At 40.6% G+C, this 22,381-nt stretch overlaps 1 protein-coding gene across 2 annotated transcripts in view; it reads left to right on the top strand.

The window, feature by feature from the left end:
• Window positions 1-22,381, top strand: part of srgap2 (SLIT-ROBO Rho GTPase activating protein 2) — a 225,109-nt gene that overhangs the window by 75,933 nt on the left and 126,795 nt on the right. The window lies entirely within an intron of this gene.

Here is a 22,381-nt window from a genome sequence, read left to right as displayed (position 1 = left end):
CATCAAAAGCCGAATGCATATTCCAATTTACCAGCTGAAGCATGCCCTAAAAGCGTTTGTTTAAAGTAAATGAGCAATGTTGTTTTCCACAAGCTTAAGGCCTCTGTTGGCGTGCGTAATGGCGCTATTGTTTCGCTGCACAACATGCTGACACTTACTGCCCATTGTTCCCGCAATAATGGTCAGTAGGGATTACAGTATGTGTGAGTCATGTCCTGGCCTGGGTCCCCTCTCCATTGTCTCCGTGCACCACAATGATGGCTACTGTCCTCCCGGTGTCGTAGCTGACGTTCGACTCGGTCCGTGCGTGAACGCTGCACAGCTGGCGTCGACCCAACTCCTACAGAATGGAGGCCATTTTAAATTCTGCCCATGCATCATTTTCTTTGGGAGGGAGGAAGGGAGTGAGCGGGATGAGTGAGGGAGCGTGTGTGAATTTCTTGTTTTTGGTGAAAGGAAGACAAGGAGGCACCTCTTGTGTGCGCCTGATGTCTGTGAGCTGGAGAGTCAGAACAGCGGGAGTCTCCCGGATCAAACAGGCTTCCTCTTTTGATAAGAAGAAAAAAAAAAAGCCCGGCCGGCAGGGAGAAAAAACACTGGTTGGAGAGAGATAAAGGAAAACATGGCAGCCTTCTGTTGTCTCCCACAGTTGAACAATAAACTTTGCTAATGACCCACTCACTTGTCCTCTTTACCTTGTTTTTGTCTCCTAATGATCCGACCGGTAACAGGTGTGTGCCACATGTCCGCCGCGACCTCTGGCCTCCTCTAATCCTGGCCACTGACAGACATTGGCTGTGCTCGGAAACGAATCGCAGACTCAATTATTAAGAATGACACACTGCCTTCTGAATGAACTCCCAATAGCATCTCATTACAGGCGCATTGAGTCCAAGGTGCCGCTGTCCGCCTTGGACTTTCTTTCTTCATTAACGGGTGTTATTTTGGAAAGGGTTTGCAAGTAGGGCCCACGTAGTAAGCACCTCAAATGATTTATATTTATTACTTAGATTAGGCATAAGGTTAAGGTTTTCATTGTATATTAGTACGGCCCCTCCACCCCTTTTAAGGGTACGAGCAATACGTGCATTCGTATAGTTAGGAGGCGATGCCTCGTTAAGCGAAAAAAAAAAATCTGGTTTGAGCCACGTTTCGCTGAGACCAATGATGTTAACATTGTTGTCTCTATTGACCTCATTAACGAATAACGTTTTGGGTTGACAGACGTCATAGTAAGCACCTCAAATGATTTATATTTGTTACTTAGGTTAGGCGTAAAGTTAAGGTTTTCATTGTGTATTAGTGCGACCCCTCCACCTCTTATAAGGGAACGGGCAATATGTGCATCCCTATAGTTAGGAGGCGATGCCTCGTTACGTGAAAAAAAAATCATCTGGTTTGAGCCAGTTTTTGCTGAGACCAATGACGTAAAGATTGTTGTCTGTAATGACCTCAGTAAGGAATAAAATTTTGGGTTGACAGACCTCATAGTAATCACCTCAAATTATTTATATTTGTTACTTAGGTTTCCATTGTATATTAGTGCGACCCCTCCACCCATTTTTAAGGGGAACGAGCAATACGTGTTTTCGTATAGTTTAGATGCTATGCTTCGTTAAGCGGAAAAAAAATAATCTGGTTTGAGCCAGGTTTCGCATAGACCAATGACATTAGGATCGTTGTCTCTGTTGAACTAATAACATTTTGGGTTTGACAGACCGTATAGTAAGCACCTTAAGTGATTTATATTTATTACTTAGGCGTAAGGTTAAGTTTTTTATTGTAGATTAGTGCGACCCCTCCACCCTTTTTAAAGGGACAAGCTATATGTGTATTTGTATAGTTAGGAGGCCATTCCTCGTTAAGCGGAAAAAAATTATCCGGTTTGAGCCCGGTTTTGCTGAGACCAATGACGTTTAGATTGTTGTGTCTAATGACCTCATTAACTAATAACGTTTTGGGTTTGACAGACCTTATAGTAAGCACCTCAAATTATTTATATTTGTTACTTAGGTGAGGAGTAAGGTTAAGGTTTTCATTGTGTATTAGTGTGACCCCTCCACTCCTTTTAAGGGGACGGGCAATACGTGCATTCACATTGTTAGAAGGCGATGCCTCGTTAAGCGGAAACAAATTATCTGGTTTGAGCCGGGTTTCGCTGAGACCAATGACGTTAAGACCGTTGTCTCTAATGACGTCATAAACTAATAACATTTTGGGAGACAATGACCTGATTTTTAAAAAGCCCATATTATAGATAGTGGGCTGTTTTGAGGAATTTTTGTAATGGTATCAGTAGTATTGATGATTGTCAGCAGACTTTCATGTAGTCTGCAGGTAAGAAGATGGTTTATTCTCATGAATCATTAAAAAATATAAAAATACAAACAAGTCTGCCGATGTGCCGCGGAGCTAAGGCAAAACTTTGGCACCAGAAACAAGATATACACAAATGTAACTTGTTGTTTACAGCAAACAAGACAGCCAGAGAGTGTGTGGCAAAAAACGGTAATAAGTAGCTATCTGATTAGTACCCAGGAACAGGTGAGCGTCCCGAACACTAATCAGAGGCAGGTGAAACTAATCAACACCAATGACAACTAAAACATAAACCCAGGGGTGCTGAAAACAGAACTGAGGGCGTCAAAAACTACACATGCATGATCCGGGCAACGGATCATGGAAAATACTGAAAAAAGCAGGAATCGATGTATCATTTGCGTATCGATATTGACTTGGTATGGAACTAATGATACCTTTTATAACCCTAGTCTGTACCGTGAGTTTTTCTGATTTAAGAGTTTTGGTGGAATCTGGTGGAAATTGGTTGAATTCAGAGAGTCTGCAGTCTTTAAATTGCTGCAATGGTCTGTTTTTTGGTTGCCCACAGTCTCTACTTAAATGAAATACTGTATGTTTCCTTACAGCCACTGCCCAGAAGTAAATACTGTATAGCAGAGTAGGCCCTCGTTTTACTCCGTTGTTGTTTTTTGTTAGAATGTCTGGTTTTGACAGTTTGGTTGACCGTGGTTCTGAGTTTTCATTTCGACCTGGATAACCCAACGACCCGAACTAAGACGAACAGACGTGGGCTGAGCTTCATTGGTACTGAAAGCAATGAGTCTTGTACTATGTGATGTCTAACACGAGTACCGTCTGTAGACCTGCCAAGTCCTCTTGAGTCCGACCCATTATCATGTTGTCAGCGCAATTTACCTTCTTGTTTAGGATGCTGAGTGCGTGAAAGTCTTCTCTCTTTTCGCACTCGGACTGAGCCAGCGTTAATAATTCAACTTCACGTTGCGGAACACAAAGCGACAGTACTGCTTTCCCTCCCGTTCCTCTCGAGCCTTTATTGTAGATCTGTCCTGTTTTTGTTTTTTTATTCCCAGTTTTTTCCCTCAGGCCGTCACCCTGTCTATCTAAGCCCCTTGTCCAAAATCTGTTGCACATCTCAGCCTTTCTCACGCTTCCTGTATTCCTAAACCTTACTTTCTGTTTTTACAGGGATTTCATTCCTGATGTGTCCACTCCCTTTCGCTCCTTAGTCCTTTTATGTTTTTTTAAAACCTCTTCGGGGTCGATCGGATGGGCCGTGGATTTAACTGGGAGGAAAGGGTGTGACCGCCCACGTTGCATCAGCCCTATTGTGTTGTACCGATTGAAACATGTCCTGTGTCTGATATAGAACACAAGCATGTCTTGTGGAGCCTCCAACTTTCCTGTGGTATCAAGACTGTCCATGGCTCAGATAGCTTTGACTGTGTCCAAGGCAAACCCGGCGCCATCTTCCCATGGCGTCAATCCCAAGGCACGGCTACAGACTTTTTAGATGGAGAGTCTCAGGCTTTATAATCTGAAGCTCTTCCTGAAACAGATTATCACCAAGACTCCACCTTGGGTCAAAGCTGAAGGAAAGCTCGGGAGCACCTTCCTAAATCAGCTTCTGGCACCAAGGGATATGTGCTTTTTAAGAAGTTTAAACATAGCTCTCACTGGGTGAACAGTTTATTTAATCCTCGAGGGCCCTGCCCAAACCGACTGCAGAACTTCAGATGAATACAAGTGGGGTGTGTTGTTAATTATTGGATCTGTGAAATATGATCCAGGATCCGGTTTAAAGGAACATCCGTCAGCAAAAGTCTAAAGGAAAGAATGTCCGGTTGGTTTGAGGATTTCAAGGCAGGCGTTTATTGACTGCAGTATTTTACAAGTACACTCCTCCATATTTCAACAGTCATTATTGTTAGAGCATATATATGATAATAACAATGTAGTAGCATTTTATTGACCGCTATTGTTTCAAAATGGCAAAAGCAATTTTATTTGTAGAGCACAATTTGTATACAAAGCAATTGAAAGGAAAGTAAACCTAAAGTAGAAAGTAATTGATTTTGGAAACTGTGGACGTCGTGTCCTCTGGAACAAAGTGGAAAAGAACCATCCGGACTGTTCTAGGCGCAAAGTTGAAAAGCCAGCATCTGTGATGGTATGAGGGTGTGTTAGTGCCTAAAACATGGGTAACTTACACATCTGTGAAGGCACCATTAATGCTGAAAGGGGGCGTTGTGGGTAGAGCGTCCGTTTCTGAGGGTTGCAGGTTCGCTCCCCCCACCCCCCCCTGGACATCCAAATCACTGCCGTTGTGTCCTTGGGCAGGACACTTCACCCTTGCCCTCGGTGCCGCTCACACTGGTGAATGAATGAATGATGAATGATTGGTGGTGGTCGGAGGGGCCGTTGGCGCAAACTGGCAGCCTCACTTCTGTCAGTCTACCCCAGGGCAACTGTGGCTAAGAAAGTAGCTTACCACCACCTCCGTGTGAATGAATGATGGGTTCCCATTTCTCTCATATGAGTTGGGAAATTGTGTTGGATGTAAATAAAAACAGAGTACAATGATTTGCAAATCATTTTCAACCCATATTCAATTGAATGCACTACAAAGGCAAGATATTTTATGTTCAAACTCATAAACTTAATTTTTTTTTTCAAATAATAATTTACTTTGAATTTCATGGTTGCAACACATACCAAAGTAGTTGGGAAAGGGCATGTTCACCACTGTGTTACATCACTTTTTCTTTTAACAACACTCAATAAACGTTTGGGAACTGAGGAAACTAATTGTTGAAGCTTTGAAAGTGGAATTCTTTCCCATTCTTGTTTTATGTAGAGCTTCAGTCGTTCAACAGTCCAGGGTTTCCGCTGTCGTATTTTACGCTTCATAATGCGCCACACATTTTCCATGGGAGACAGGTCTGGACTGCAGGCGGACCAGGAAAGTACATGCGCTCTTTTTTTAGGAAGCCACGCTGTTGTAACACGTGCTGAATGTGGCTTGGCATTGTCTTGCTGAAATAAGCAGGGGCGTCCATGAAAAAGATGGCGCTAAGATGGTGGCATATGTTGTTCCAAAACTTGTATGTACCTTTCAGCATTAATGGTGCCTTCACAGATGTGTATGTTACCCATACCATTGGCACTAATGCACCTCCATACCATCACAGATGCTGGCTTTTGAACTTTGCGTCGATAACAGTCTGGATGGTTCGCTTCCCCTTTGGTCCGGATGACACGATGTCGAAAATTTCCAAAAACATTTTTAAATGTGGATTCGTCAGACCACAGAACACTTTTCCACCTTGCATCAGTCCATCTTAGATGATTTCCGGCCCAGAGAAGCCGACGGCGTTTCTGGATGTTGTTGATAAATGGCTTTCGCTTTGCATAGTAGAGCTTTAACTTGCACTTGGAGATGCAGCGATGAACTGTAGTTAGTGACAGTGGTTTTCTGAAGTGTTCCTGAGCCCATGTGGTGATGTCCTTTAGAGATTGATGTCGGTTTTTGTAACAGTGCCGTCTGAGGGATCGAAGGTCACGGTCATTCAATGTTGGTTTCTAGCCATGAGTGATTTCTCCAGATTCTCTCAACCTTTTGATGATATTATGGACCGTAGATGTTGAAATCCCTAAATTTCTTGCAATTGCACTTTGAGAAACGTTCTTAAACTATTTGACTATTTGCTCACGCAGTTGTGGACAAAGGGGTGTACCTCGCCCCATCCTTTCTTGTGAAAGACTGAGCATTTTTTTGGGAAGCTGTTTTTATACCCAATCATGGCACCCGCCTGTTCCCAATTAGCCTGCACACCTGTGGGACGTTCCAAATAAGTGTTTGATGGGCATTCCTCAACTTTATCAGTATTTTTTGCCACCTTTCCCAACTTCTTTGTCACGTGTTGCTGGCATCAAATTCGAAAGTTAATGATTATTCGCAAAAAAATATATATATCAGTTTGAACATCAAATATGTTGTCTTTGTAGCATATTCAACTGAATATGGGTTGAAAATGATTTGCAAATCATTGTATTCCGTTTATATTTACATCTAACACACATTCCCAACTCATATGGAAACAGGGTTTGTACAAGTAGAGTAAGTAGACCTGGCGTAGACAACGAGATGACGATATTTGGAGGCTGGCATGCCAGGACTTTCCAATTTGGAACACTCGTCATGCACCCGGAGGCATGAGAACAGTGCGGATGTGTTGGTTCGGCAAGGTCATGCTCGGGGTCACCTCAGGTGAGCGTTAGTCATCCTGCATGGGTTTACAAACCCATAAATAGAGGCCGTCCCCCCCCCCCCCTCTCATTAGCATGATGGGGCTGTCTAAGCAAAGGGGGGAAAAAAAATTGGCCTGAAGGCTAACTTGAGGGTTCTGCATTGTGGAAAGTGAAGCTATGCAATTTTTTAAGCTGTGAGCTCAAGTATTGCCCTGCAATTTTGTGTCAGTTTTGGTACTTTTATAGCCGGCTGTGGCAAGTGTAAACACACCATATGGATAAAACCGTACCTACCCTGATAGTTTGTATATCAATGATGAAATATTAACATTCCACAATACGGCCGGTTTAATTTACTAAATTGCAATTTAAAATTTTGCGCCGAAGTACCCTGCTGAAACGTCGCGGGATAACGACACGTGCGCGTGACGTCACGCATTGTCGAGGACATTTTGTTCCAGCACCATTCCCAGCTATAAGTCGTCTGTTTTCATCTGTGTTGCTGAATCTTTTGCAATTTGTTCAATGAATAATGGAGACGTCAAAGAAGAAAGCTGTAGGTGGGAAGCGGTGTATTGCGGCCGCCTTTGGCAACACAAACACAGCCGGTGTTTCATTGTTTACATTCCCGAAAGATGACGGTGAAGTTTTACTATGGAACAGCGCGGTCAAGTGAACACGGTTGGATTGGACCACACACACAAAGTACAGTGTATTATGCAGCGATTTCGAAAGATCGTGTTTCGAAGAGGGTCCCTTGCGAAGGGCAGGGATGGGCATCGCCACCACCCGTCGACCGGTGCTGAAGAAAGGTGCGGGGCCGACCTTCAGGTTGTACAGGTACGACCATATAATCTCACTAAAACACTAGTAACACAATAAGCAGATAAGGGATTTTCCAGAATTGTCCTGGTAAATTTGTCTAATAACAACTGAATCGCTCCCACTGTATAGTCTTTTTTTTTTTAGTCCTTCACTCTCACTTTCCTCATCCACGAATCTTTCATCTTCGCTCAAATTAATGGGGAAATCGTCGCTTTCTCGGTCTGAATCGCTCTCGCTGCTGGTGGCCATGATTGTAAACAATGTGAGGAGCCCTACAACCCGTGACGTCACGCGCACATCGTCTGCTACTTCCGGTACAGACAAGGCTTTTTTATCAGGACCAAAAGTTGCGAACTTTATCGTCGATGTTCTCTACTAAATCCTTTCAGCAAAAATATGGCAATATCGCAAAATGATCAAGTATGACACATAGAATGGACCTGCTATCCCCGTTTAAATAAGAAAATCTCATTTCAGTAGGCCTTTAAGGCAGGGGTCGGCAACCCCAAATGTTGAAAGAGCCATATTGGACCAAAAATACAAAAAACAAATCTGTCTGGAGCCACAACAAAATCAAACGCCTTATATAAGTGTTATAATGAAGGCAACACATATTGTAAGTGTCTATATTAGCTATGTTAGCCTACTGTCAGGATTACTTTAAAAGTTTTACATAAGTGTTATAAAGAAGACAACACGAGATGTACTGTAAGTGTCTATATTAGCCTACTATCAAAATTACTTTAAAAGTCTTATATAGGCAACACATAATATAAGTGTCTATATTAGCTATGTTAGCCTACTATCAAAATGACTTTAAAAGTCTTGTATAAGTGTTATAATGAAGACAACACATGTCTATATTAGCTATGTTAGCCTACTATCAAGATTAATTTAAAACTTTTACATAAGTGTTATACAGAAGACAACACGAGATGTAAGTGTCTATATCAGCCTACCATCAAAATGACTTTAAAAGTCTTATATAATGTTAGAATGAAGACAACACATGATGTAAGTGTCTATATTAGCTATGTTAGCCTACTATCAAGATTAATTTAAAAGTTTTACATAAGTGTTATACAGAAGACAACACGAGATGTAAGTCTCTATATTAGCCTACCATCAAAATGACTTTAAAAGTCTTATATAAGTGTTAAAATGAAGGCAACACATAATGTAAGTGTCTATATTAGCTATGTTAGCCTACTATCAAGATTAATTTAAAAGTTTTACATAAGTGTTATACAGAAGACAACACGAGATGTAAGTGTCTATATTACCCTACTATCAAAATTACTTTAAAAGTCTTATATAGGCAACACATAATATAAGTGTCTATATTAGCTATGTTAGCCTACTAATAAAAGGACTTTAAAAGTCTTGTATAAGTGTTATAATGAAGACAACACATGATGTAAGTGTCTATATTAGCTATGTTAGCCTACTATCAAAATTAATTTAAAAGTTTTACCTAAGTGTTATACAGAAGAAAAACAGCAGATGTAAGTGTCTATATTAGCCTACCATCAAAATGACTTTAAAAGTCTTATATAGGTGTTAAAATGAAGGCAACAAATAATGTAAGTGTCTATATTAGCTATGTTAGTCTACTCTCAGGATTACTTTAAAGGTTTTACATAAGTGTTATAAAGAAGACAACATGAGATGTACTGTAAGTGTCCATATTAGCCTACTATCAAAATTACTTTAAAAGTCTTATATAGGCAACACATAATATAAGTGTCTATATTAGCTATGTTAGCCTACTGTCAAAATGACTTTAAGAGTCTTGTATAAGTGTTATAATAAAGACAACACATGATGTAAGTGTTTATATTAGCTATGTCAGCCTACTATCAAAATTAATTCAAAAGTTTTACCTAAGTGTTATACAGAAGAAAAACACGAGATGTAAGTGTCTATATTAGCCTACAATCAAAATGACTTTAAAAGTCTTATATAGGTGTTAAAATGAAGACAACACATAATGTAAGTGTCTATATTAGCTATGTTAGCCTACTGTCAGGATTACTTTAAAAGTTTTACACAAGTGTTATAAAGCATACAACACAAGATGTACTGTAAGTGTCTATATTACCCTACTATCAAAATTACTTTAAAAGTCTTATATAGGCAACACATAATACAAGTGTCTATATTAGCTATGTTAGCCTACTATCAAAATGACTTTAAAAGTCTTGTACAAGTGTTATAATGAAGACAACACATGTTGTAAGTGTCTATATTAGCTATGTTAGCCTACTATCAAGATTAATTTAAAAGTTTTACATAAGTGTTATACAGAAGACAACACGAGATGTAAGTGTCTATATTAGCCTACCATCAAAATGACTTTAAAAGTCTTATATAGGTGTTAAAATGAAGGCAACACATAATGTGTCTATATTAGCTATGTTAGCCTACTATCAAAATGACTTTAAAAGTCTTGTATAAGTGTTATAATCAAGACTACACATGATGTAAGTGTCTATATTAGCTATGTTAGCCTACTATCAAGATTACTTTAAAAGTTTTACACAAGTGTTATAATGAAGGCAACACATTATGTAAGTGTCTATATTAGCTCTATAAGCTTACTATCAAAATGAGTTTAAAAGTCTTATATAAGTGTCATAATGAAGACACTACATGATGCAAGTGTCTATATTAGCCTACTATTAAATTTACTTTAAAAGTCCTATATAAGTGTCATAATGAAGGCAAAATGTGATGTAAGTGTCTATATTAGCTATATTAGCCTACTATCAAAATGACTTTAAAACTTTTACATAAGTGTTATAATGAAGGCAACACATAATGTAAGTGTCTATATTAGCCTACTATCAAAATGACTTTAAAAGTCTTTTATGAGTGTTATAATGAAGGCAACACGTGATGTAAGTGTCTATATTAGCTATATCAGCCTACTATCAAAATGACTTCAAAAGTCTTATGTAAGTTTTTTAAAGAAGGCAACACGTGATGTAAGTGTCTATATTAGCCTACTATCAAAATGACTTTAAAAGTCTTATATAATTGTCATAATGAAGACAACACATCTTGTGTCTATTTTAGCTATATTAGCCTACTATCAAAATAACGATGTGTCGCAGGCTGACGCAAATCTTCGTTGACAGAAATGTTGAAATGTAATTTCTTTTCTTACTATTTATTCTAAACACTTTTAAAACCTTGCTAAACATTAGTAAAACTTCTCAGAAGTTGAGATAACTCCTGGAAATGACCCAAGGTATAGATGTGTGTGTCCAATCTAAAGTAGAACGCCAAGCCGTCTTCTTCTAATGGATTTATTACAATCTTTGCAAGCTCGGTAACGCTTGCTGTGGTCTGGAACAACATGTCCCCCAAACGACAATATTACATACAGATTACAGTATTTCCTTGAACTGCCGCAAAATAATTAGCGCATGCTTAGTATTACCGCCGGGTCCAAACTCGTGACGTGACGAGTTTGACCAGGGTTTCAAAATGGAGGAGGCTAATTTCAATACCGGTAATTTGAAATCGCATAAAGGGAAGAAGATTCAGTAGGATTTAAGGTCCAAGCTTACATCACACTCAATTTTTTACTGCGTACCTTTGGTAAGTGCCGGACTGAGAAGAGGTTTTAAAATAATTAGCGCATTCTTACTCTTACCGCATGCCTTTGGTAAGCGCAGGAGTGAGAAGAGGTTTTAAATGAATTAGCGTCCCGGCGGCAATTCAAGGAAATACGGTATGCAAATATAAATAAATACAAAGAGGACGTAAGTCAAGGAAATTAAATGAGCTCAAATATACCTACAAACGAGGCATGATGATGCAATATGTACACACAGCTAGCCTAAATAGCATGTTAGCATTGATTAGCTTGACCAAATATGTCTGATTAGCACTGCACGCAAGTCAATAACATCAACAAACGCACAGCATAAACGTTCGGTGGACAAAATGAGACAAAGGAGGAGTGGCATAAAACACTTTTTTTTTTTTGGTGGCAGCATCGGAGAAAGTTGTATATGTAAACAAACCACGGCGAGTTCAAGGATCACTGAAATCAGTGGGAAAAAAACGGCGCTGACAGGCAAACATGTTTAATATGAACAGTGGGCTTTATAACAATTAGGAAGGTTTTTGTCCCGTGTATACATTTTTGAAAAAAGCTCTAGTTTAAGACTTAAGGTGTGCCATGCAGACATGATTGCAATTGTCTTGATACCGTGAACAAGCGGCAGGGAAAAACGATCTGGTGTGATATTGCAGTGTTTTTTGTTGTGCTGAGGCTCGGAGGTCTCTCCTCGTTTTCCTCAGAGCCTCTCCCAGCAGCTTTGGCCCACTTTTACCCCTCCTCCTCATGTCGATGCGGCACTTTCAAAAAGATGCCGGGGTGGGAGCGTCGGAGACTACGTGAGGAAGATTCGTTAGTCGTATCGCAGCTTTTTGTTGTGCTGCTGCGTTTAGACCCTCAGGTTCTGTGGTAGTATTCCACGACATTTTCCACACAGTAACAGGAGTTGGGGTGTGACTGCTCTCTCACATGCGTATGTACTGTACGTACAGTATAAGGGCTCCTAGAGGGGGACCGTCTCATCTTTTATATTGTCTGACTCTCACGTTCCTTCCAGCACGGGGTTCAAACTCAAGGCCCGGGGGGCCAGACGTGGCCCGCCACAAATTGGTGAATTTCGGGATTAGCGGTAATTTTTTTTTTTTTAATGGTAAAACACTTGAATGTCTGAAAAAGTTGCAATTGTTGGTGTTGGAATTTTTCAAATCGGTCGAGAAATGTTGAAGAAGTAACATGTTGAATTGAGAAATGGTGTCCCGGCCAATTCATTTCGAATGCCTGGAACCTGGTCTGACATCACCAGGAAACTTCTGTGGTCAGATGAAACAAAAATGGAGCTGTTTTGGCCACAATACCCAGTAATATGTTTGGAGGAAAAAAGGTGATCAATTCCAGGAACACCATACCTCCTGTCAAGCATGGTGGTGGTAGTATTATGCTCTGGGCCTGTTTTGCTGCCCATGGAACTGGTGCTTTACAGAGAGTAAATGAGACAATGAAATAAGGAGGATTACCTCCAAATTCTTCAGGACAACCTAAAATCAGAAGCCCGGAGGTCGGGTCTTGGGCACAGTTGGGTGTTGCAACCGAACAATGACCCCAAACACATGTCAAAAGTGGTAAAGGAATGGCTAAATCAGGCTCGAATGAAGGTTTTAGAATGGCTTTCCCAAAGTCCTGACTTAAACGTGTGGACAATGCTGAAGAAACAAGTCTATATCAGAAAACCAACAAATTTTGTCATGAGGAGTGGTCAAAAATTCAAGCAGAAGCTTGTATTGTATTGCTGTATGTATACTTTTGACCCAGCACATTTACTCACATTTTCAGTAGACCCATAACAAATCCATAAAAGAACCAAACTTCATGAATTTTTTTTTTGTGACCAACAAGTATGTGCTCCAATCACTCTATCACAAAAAAAACAAAGAGTTGTAGAAATTATTGGAAATTCAACACAGCCATGACATGATGTTCTTTACAAGTGTACCGTATTTCCTTGAATTGCCGCCGGTTATATAGTACGCGCCTGCCTAGAATTACTGCCGGGTCAAACTCGTTTCGCAAAATAATATTTTTATTAGCGCATGTCTAGAATTTGCGCCGGGTCAAACTCGTTTCGCCAAATAATTAGCATATGCCTGGAATTTCCAGCGGGCCAAACTCGTCACGTCACGAGTGACACTTCACCTGTCATCATTTTTAAAATGGAGGAGCCTGATTTCAATAATTTGAAATCGCATAAAGAGAAGAAGATTAAGAGTTTATGCATTAAGGTCCAAGCTATTGAATATGCTAAAAAGAACAGTAAGCAGCTATGTTTTATTAATATATCATAGCTGCGTGTGTCAAATATGAGTCAAACTCGTTTCGCAAAATATATTTTTTTTTAGCGCATGTCTAGAATTTCTGCCGGGTCAAACTCGTTTTGCCAAATAATTAGCACATGCCTGGAATTTCCGCCGGGTCAAACTCGTCACGTCACGAGTGACACTTCACCTGTCATCATTTTCAAAATGGAGGAGGCTGATTTCAATAATTTGAAATCGCATAAAGGGAAGAAGATTCAGAGCTATCCAGTAGGATTTAAGGTCCAAGCTATTGAATATGCTAAAAAGTAAGCAGTAAGCAGCTATGTTTTAGCAATATACCGTAGCTGCGTGTGTCAAATATGAGTCATTAAATGACTCCCGCCTCCTGGTGGTAGGGGGCGCTAGTGATCCTTCATGCGACAACTCGGCTGCAGAAGAAGTGACAGCGATCGTTTATATTTTCCTCTCGCTTGCACTTTTAACATGGAGGATTACATATCTAAAATAAAACAGTTTTATAAACTGGACTTTCAATCGAAGCTTGAGGTAATAAAGGAAGATCTACATCGAGACAGAGAGACTTTTAAAACTGAAGAAAGATAAGGAAGACTTCAATAAAAACAAGTTATCGATGCTTTTGATCAGAAGGAGCTCCGCATAATAAGACCATAATAAAGTGTTTTTTTGATTAAATGCGCTTTTCATGATGGTATCCTTACATCACACTCAAATTTATAAGCGCAGGCTTAAATTTTACCGCATGCCTTTGGTAAGCGCCTGAGTGAGAAGAGGTTTTAAATTAATTAGCGCCCCGGCGGCAATTCAAGGAAAGGTTAAACCTGACGAAAAGTTAATATAAATTGGCAAAATTATTCTCTCTGCATTTGACCCATCACCCTTGATCACCCGTTGCGAGGTGAGGGGAGCAGTGGGCAGCAGCGGTGCCGCGCCAGGGAATCATTTTGGTGATTTAACCCCCAATTCCAACCCTTAATGCTGAGGGCAGCTGAGTGGTATATTGTATTGCTGCTGAGTGGTAATAGGGTCCCATTTTTTTTCATAGTCTTTGGTATGACTCGGCCGGGATTTGAACACAGAACCTACCGATCTTAAGGCGGACACTCTAACCACTAGTCCACTGAGTAGGTTATAGTACAGTAATATAGATGGAATGTTCAAAGGCCATCTTTTACTGACTAGATATTTTTATTTTATTTTTTTGCATTTAGCCCCCAATGTCAGCTGAGTCAGCTGGTACTGAACAACATCAAAAGCCGAATACATATTCCAGCTCACCGGCTGAAGCATGCCCAAGTCTATGTAAACTTTTAATGGTGACTGTATCTTGGACATGAATGAATGAATGACATTAATTGAGAATTTTTCTCCTCTTCTTTTGCACTTTGTCAACTCTGTATAAGTTCGGAGAGTTTCCAGAAGTGCATCATATTAGTACATTGTTTGTACATTTAGACATTATTACATTGAAAAGAAGAGAATTTAGCATGTAAGCATTACAATTGTTACCTTGTAACTTCCATCCATCCATCTTCTTCCGCTTATCCGAGGTTGGGTCGCGGGGGCAGCAGCCTGAGCAGAGAAGCCCAGACTTCCCTCTCCCCAGCCACTTCGTCTAGACCAGGGGTGCCCATTACGTCGATCGCGAGCTACCAGTCGACCGCGGGGGGTGTGTCAGTCGATCTCGAGCCAGGCTTTTAAAAAAAATAGACCTAAAAATTAGTGATCATCAATCTTCACCAAGACGTCACTTAAATGACATTCACGGTACCGGAGGGTCTTGTGAGATGACGCTGGCTGCTGCAAGATCATTATTATTAAAATATGACCGAGAGGAAGGCGAGAAACACTTTTTATTTCAACAGACTCTCGCGCCGTACCTTCCGTCAAAACTCTAAAGGCCGACTGCACATTTCCTATCTTCACAATAAAAGCCCTGCTTCATGCTGCCTGCGCTAACTAAATACAGAGTCTCGGAAAACTGGCGTGCACAAGCGATCCTTCAGAAAGCTGGCGTGCACATCACTTGTGCACGCCAGCTTTCCGAGACTCTTATTTTGTTAGCGCAGGCAGCATGCAGCAGGGCTTTTATTGTGAAGATAGGAAATGTGCAGTCGGCCTTTAGAGTTTTGACGGAAGGGACGGCGCGAAAGTCGGTTGAAATAAAAAGTGTTTCTCGCCTTCCTCTCTGTCATTTTTTCATAATAATGAACTGGCAGCAGCCGGCGTCATCTCACAAGACCCTCGGGTGCCGTGAATGTCAATCAAGCAAGCTACGGAATTTGCCGCCAATGTTTTTCTTGTAAAGTGTATGGAAGCTGGATGAATTAGATGACAAAAACCAACCACTTTCATGTGGTATTGTACAGAAAGGACAACTTTTTTTCTCCTCCATTTGAAAATGTGGGCGTTATCATCATTACTGTCTGACTCCAATCAATGCAAGTCATCAGAATCAGGTAATACACCAACTTATATTATGTCTTCGTGAAAGAAAGACATCTATATGTGTTACACATGCTTGTATTATCATTAAACACATTTAACTTGTTTACAAAAATGTCTCTTTCATAAATAAATAAATATAAATGATATATATCAATGAGGTAGATCCCCTCGAGTTGGTCAATTGAAAAGTAGCTCGCCTGCAGAAAAAGTGTGGGCACCCCTGCTCTAGACCTTGTAACTTGATTTTTTTTTTCCAAACTAACTTTTAGCATCATTTTCATCCAATGCCAGTGAAAGAGTCGAGGAAGCCTACATATTTAGATGTCAGATAGAACGTCTCATTGTTTTTCCGCCGCGACGCAGATAAGGATCGTCACTCGACAGCCGTCAGCAGATAGACTCTATCCGCCTCGCCATCGTTCCCTTTTTTTTTTTCCGCTGCCGTTTTCAGCCTGTCGTGGCTCAGGAATGCTGCGATAACAGTTTTTTCCAGCATATGGGCTCACGGGCTGGTGTTGTCACGTACACAACACGTCTTTTATGTTTATTTATGCATTTGATAGGGGGAGGGAAAAAAAACACAGGCAATGTGAAACATACATGTTTTTTATTTTACACCCGTTTCCCTCATAAAATAGGGAAATACAAAATAAAAGTACCAAAAAATAAAACCAACCCCTTTTCTTGCCACAGATCAGTCACAGTTAGTGTCAATGCCTTTACAGGCAGGCAAAAATGTAAACAAACTGCAACAACACATCATAAAGTGGGTAAACCTACACACCGGAGCGCTTGTAAAAAAAAGAGCTCAGCAGCACATGCACTTTTTGCGTCGGGTGAAAAGAGCACAGCTCCCTCCCGCCAATTCTCACCACATTCTAGAGAGGCACTAGTCCAGACAGCATCTCTGTCTGGACTGGAACCTGCAAAGCCTCAGACTGGAAGTCTCTCCAGAGAGTGGTGAGGACGGCGGAAAAGATTATCAGGACTCCTCTTCCTCCTATCCAGGAGATCGCAAAAAGCCGCTGCCTGACCAGGGCTCAGAAAATCTGCTAAGACTCCTCCCACCCCCACCAAGGACTGTTTTCACTGCTGGACTGCCGGGCGGCATAGCTCGGTTGGGAGAGTGGCCGTGTCAGCAACTTGAGGGTTGCAGGTTCGATTCCCGCTTCTGCATCCTAGTCACTGCCATTGTGTCCTTGGGCAAGACACTTTACCCACCTGCTCCCAGTGCCACCCACACTGGTTTAATTTTAACTTAGATATTGGGTTTCACTACGTAAAGCACTTAGAGTCACTTGAGAAAAGCGCTATATAAATATAATTCACTTCACTTCACTCTTGGAAGAGGTTCCGCAGCCTCCGTAGCAGAACCTCCAGGTTCTGTAACAGCTTCTTACCTCAGGCCGTAAGACTCTTGAACGCATCATAATTAAATCATCCCCTCAACTCCCCCCAAAATGGATTAACTCGCAAAGACAATATAACATACATCCATAAACCTGGATGCATATGAAAAAAGTGCAATGTATTTATCTCTACAGTAATCTATTTATTTATATCTGCACCTTATTAATTGTTTTTATCCTGCACTAGTAATGCAACGAAATTTCGTTCTTATTTTTACTGTAAAGTTTAAATTTTAATGACAATAAAAAGGAAGTCTCTCTCTAAAAGTCTCTAAGTCACTAAAACTAACAATAGTCTAACCCCAACTCACCTTCCTTATTACTGAGTGGTTCTACGAAAAGTGTTTGAGTTAGTAATACAAAACACATTGTGGCCAGGAAATGTTTTTTCCAGTTTATTTGGGTAATCCCTCCATTTATGTCGAAATAGCCCGGCTTCAAATTCCGAGTTTCGCGACTTCGAGTCACTTTCACCTCCTTCTCTCGGCTCCCGTCTGCTCCAGCGTCTCACTCTTCCTTCGTGCTGGCTTATATAAGCAGTAGTTCATCCTCGGCATATTCAGCTTCAACAATATAAGGTCCAAAAAATAGTCACCTTTTTTGTCTGTTAACAAGTCTGCCATGATTAGAACACACACACTATTTTTTTTCCGGAAGGAGTTGTAAGAAGTTGAAAGTGTGCTGCTATGGAAATGGAAATAAATGTGCAAAGGAACTTGTTATGGCATTGATTAAAATGACCAAAATTCTGTAAATATTGGACATATTGTTTTGAAGGTGTCTGTTACTACATTTTATATATACTTGCAGTGTGTATATTGTACATATTACATATTGTTATGAAAGTGTGTGTTACTACACTATATATATATGTATATATATATATATATATATATATATATATATATATATATATATATATATATATATATATATATACATATATATATATATATATATTTGCAGTGTGTATTTTGTACATTATACATATTGTTATGAAGGTGTCTCTTACAACATTATATATATATATATATATTTACTTGCAGTGTGTATATATATATATATATTTTTTTTTTTTTTTTTTGTATCTTTTAATGCCATCACTCACTCAGAGGAAATATGACAAGCATTAAAATGCCAATGAAACTGAGAGGGACCCCGATGCCCGCCAGACCATGTGTGTCTGCATCTGGATTGGCGTCTGCTACCACCCATCGCCGCTTTCATTTCGACGCATGTCTTATAGATGAAGGCAGTAATGCTTGATGCGCAGACTGGTGGGGCTGACACACACACACACACACTACGACAGGCAGACACACTCCGCAGGCTTCTTCCCATGCTTGTGTTGTGGATTAGTCAAATCCCTTGACTGGCTGCTAAACTGATTAAAGGGTGTGTTATGCACTGTCCATTTGGAAACACTGGAAAGAGTGCATGCTTACACACACACACACACACGCACACGCACACGCACACGCACACACACACCACACACATACTGGTTATCATTTGCAATGGGGATCAAGTTTTTGTTCATGACTTGTGGGGACCACCCTTTCTACAGGTTGTGGAGGCATAAAAAAATAGGTAAAATTGCCAAAAATCATCTCTAGAATAGATCTAACCATCATTTGAAAAGGTTTCCCTTTAGGGGACCTGTTTTTGTTTGTAGTCCCCATACCGTCAGAGGTCCCCTGAAGGTGACTGTGTAAACAGAAACAGAGCGATGTCCCCATTAAGTAAGAATTATCGGAACACAAACACACACACACACACACTGGTTATCCTTTGCGATGGGGACCAAGTTTTTGTTCATGACCTGTGGGGACCACCCTTTCTACAGGTTGTGGAGGCATACAAAAATAGAATAGATCTAACCACCATTTAAAAAGTTTTCCCTTTAGGGGACCTGTTTTTTTTGGTCCCCATACCGTCAGAGGTCCCCTGAAGGTGACTGTGTAAACAGAAACAGAGCGATGTCCCCATTAAGTCAGAATTGCCAGAACACACACACACACACACACACACACACACACACACACACACACAAACATACTGGTTATCATTTGGAATGGGGACCAAGTTTTTGTTCATGACTTGTGGGGACCACCCTTTCTACAGGTTGTGGAGGCATAAAAAAAAATAGATGATATGGCCACTGCCCAGTTAGCTCATACACGGCTTTAAATCTCTGGATTGATGAAGTAATGCGCTGATCAGACTTACTGGGGACCCTGGGGAAAAATACTTAATATGGTTCCTGGGGACCAAATTTAAATAATTTTGCATAATTCACACAAATGTGTACGTGACTACTAAGGACCATTTAAAAAAAAGAACAACAACAAACCACCTTTATGATTGGTGGAAGTGATTAACTACAGTATACACGGAAGAAGTGTGAGCAGAGCAGCGAGTGCAGTACCAGCTACAACCCGATGAGGGGGCTGCTATGCAAATGTCTCACAATTAAACTAACCAGTATACATGTTTTATGGGCCAAAGCTTAAAAAAATCACTTGGGCATCTTCAGAACGGATCTGACTATCATTTAAAAAGGTTTCCCTTTAGGGGACCTGATTTTTGGTCCCCATACCGTCGGAAGTCCTCTAAAGGTGACTGTGTAAACAGAGTGATGTCCCCATTAAGTCAGCATTGCCAGAACACGCACACACACCCATGCGGACACACATCTCAACATGATATTGCCTTCTGTGCTGATCCAGTCTGATACATGTAAGCGAGTTTCATCAGGTTTTGATACTTTCACCAAACCTTCTCAGACAGATGGCCTTGATCATGGTTTTATGCCCATGGCCTTCCATCCCTACTACATGGTGTGTGTGTGTGTGTGTATGTGTGTGTGTGTGTGTGTGTGTGTGTGTGTGTGTGTGTGTGTGTGTGTGTGTGTGTGTTTTGGAAGAAACTGTAGGCCAGATGGCTGTATGCGGCAGGGACAGAGAAATAGAGGTGACGCCAGGTGGACGGTCAGGCGAGTGAAGTGCAACAACATTTTATCTCCTTCCTCTCATTTTGTGAATAAAACTACGGTAAATAAGCCGCACCCACCAAATTTTAGAAGGAAAAAATATTTTTCCATGTTTTTCCCACTGGTATGAAATGAGTTATTTACACAGAAATGTTCTGGAAATGTTTATTTACATACCTTAATTGTTTCCAACACGGCAGTAAAACGGCGGATCAAACAAAACAGAAGTAACCGTCACGGACCCATTTGCTGCAAAACCTAGCTCTCTAATTAGCTAAACAGATTCAATCTATAAGTCGCATTGGACTTTAAGCCGCAGATATATGCCAGTGTGAAATATTTTATAAATGTTTATTTACATACTTTAACTGTTTCCAAACTGTGTCTGTAACACGGCAGTAAAACAGCGGATAAAACAAATCAGAAGTCATCGCCACGGACCCATTCGTTTCCAAAGCTAGCTCTCTAATTCGCTAAACAGACTCAATATATAAGTCGCACTGGACTTTAAGCCGCAGATATATGCCCGTGTGAAATATTTTATAAATATTTATTTACATACTTTAATTGTTTCCAAACAGTGTCTGTAACAAGGCAGTAAAACGGCTGATCAAACAAAACAGAAGTCATCGTCACGGACCCATCTGCTGCAAAAACTAGCTCTCTAATTGGCTAAACAGACTCAATATACATAAGTCGCACTGGACCTTAAGCCGCAGATATATGCCCGTGTGAAATATTTTATAAATATTTATTTACATACTTTAACTGTTTCCAAACAGTGTCTGTAACAAGGCAGTAAAACGGCTGATTAAACAAAACAGAAGTCACCGTCACAGACCCATTTGCTGCAAAAGCTAAACAGACTCAATAACGCCACGGCGACAATTTGGTGGATTTACTGAGGATTTTGTGTAAGTGAAACAATACAAAAAGAATGATGTTGTGAGTTAAAAATACTAACAAAAACACATGAATTGATTAACGTGAACCCCGACTTAAACAAGTTGAAAAACGTATTCGATTTAGTTCTCAATTGTACGGACTATGTACTGTACTGTGCAATCTACTAATAAAAGTTTCAATAAAAAAATTTAAAAAACTGGTTAACACGTTAGCATATTAGCTAATGCTAAGAAGGCTAGCTTGGTGACATTGTAAAAAAAATGCATTAAAACACTCCTAATATTACGGTATTTGGACTAAAAATACTACTTGGGACAGAACTTGGACTATGGTGCAGTTTCCTGCGTGGATTGTTTTCCCGAGATGCAAAATCAGTGGCAAGACATGAGCAGCATGAATCAATCATGAATAATGAGCATGAAAATATTATTCAATGTCAGGAGTATCCATAACATGAAATGAGCAGGAGTGATTATGCCAGGCCGACTGCCTGGCAACTACAAGCTTTAATGCCTACTGAAATGAGATTTTCTGATTTAAACGGGGATAGCAGGTCCGTTCTATGTGTCATAATTGATCATTTCGCGATATTGCCATATTTTTGCTGAAAGAATTTAGTAGAGAACATTGACTATAAAGTTTGCAACATTTGGTCGCTAATAAAAAAGCCTTGCCTGTACCGGAAGTAGCAGACGATGTGCGCGTGACATCACGGGTAGTAGGGCTCCTCACAGCCGCACATTGTTTACAATCATGGCCACCAGCAGCGAGAGCGATTCGGACCAAGTAAGCGACGATTCCCCCATAAATTTGAGCGAGGATTAAAGATTTGTGGATGAGGAAAGTGAGACATAAGGACTAGAAGAAAAGAAAAAAAAGACGAGGGCAGTGGGAGCGATTCAGATCTTATTAGACACATTTACTAGGACAATTCTGGAAAATCCCCTATCTGCTTATTGTGTTACTAGTGTTTTAGTGAGATTATATGGTCGTACCTGAAAGTCGGAGGGATTTGGCCACGGGTGTGGTGACCGCCAGTGTCTCTGAAGGAAGCCACGTTTCTCGACGAGGCGAAGTGAAGGCAGCCTTTTGGGCCGGGCTGAGATTATTTTTTTCCCCCTCCTCCACGGTGGAAGAATCCCACGTTCGGGGGCGGCCGGTCGGTCGGAGGAGGCAAGAGAGCCCGCAGCTGCCTCTATGACAGGTGCAGGAGGAACGACGCAAGCTCTCCGCTCATGTCTACAGTAAAAGCCGACTTATTACCACAATTTTCTCACCGAAACCTGCTCGTTTACATTTGGTAGGGAACCATGTTCGCTTGACCGCTCTG

Source organism: Nerophis ophidion, linkage group LG16, assembly GCF_033978795.1.
Source record: "Nerophis ophidion isolate RoL-2023_Sa linkage group LG16, RoL_Noph_v1.0, whole genome shotgun sequence".
Taxonomy (NCBI): domain Eukaryota; kingdom Metazoa; phylum Chordata; class Actinopteri; order Syngnathiformes; family Syngnathidae; genus Nerophis; species Nerophis ophidion.
Note: the sequence above shows the minus strand (reverse complement) of the source record. Positions and strands in the feature narration are given on the sequence as shown.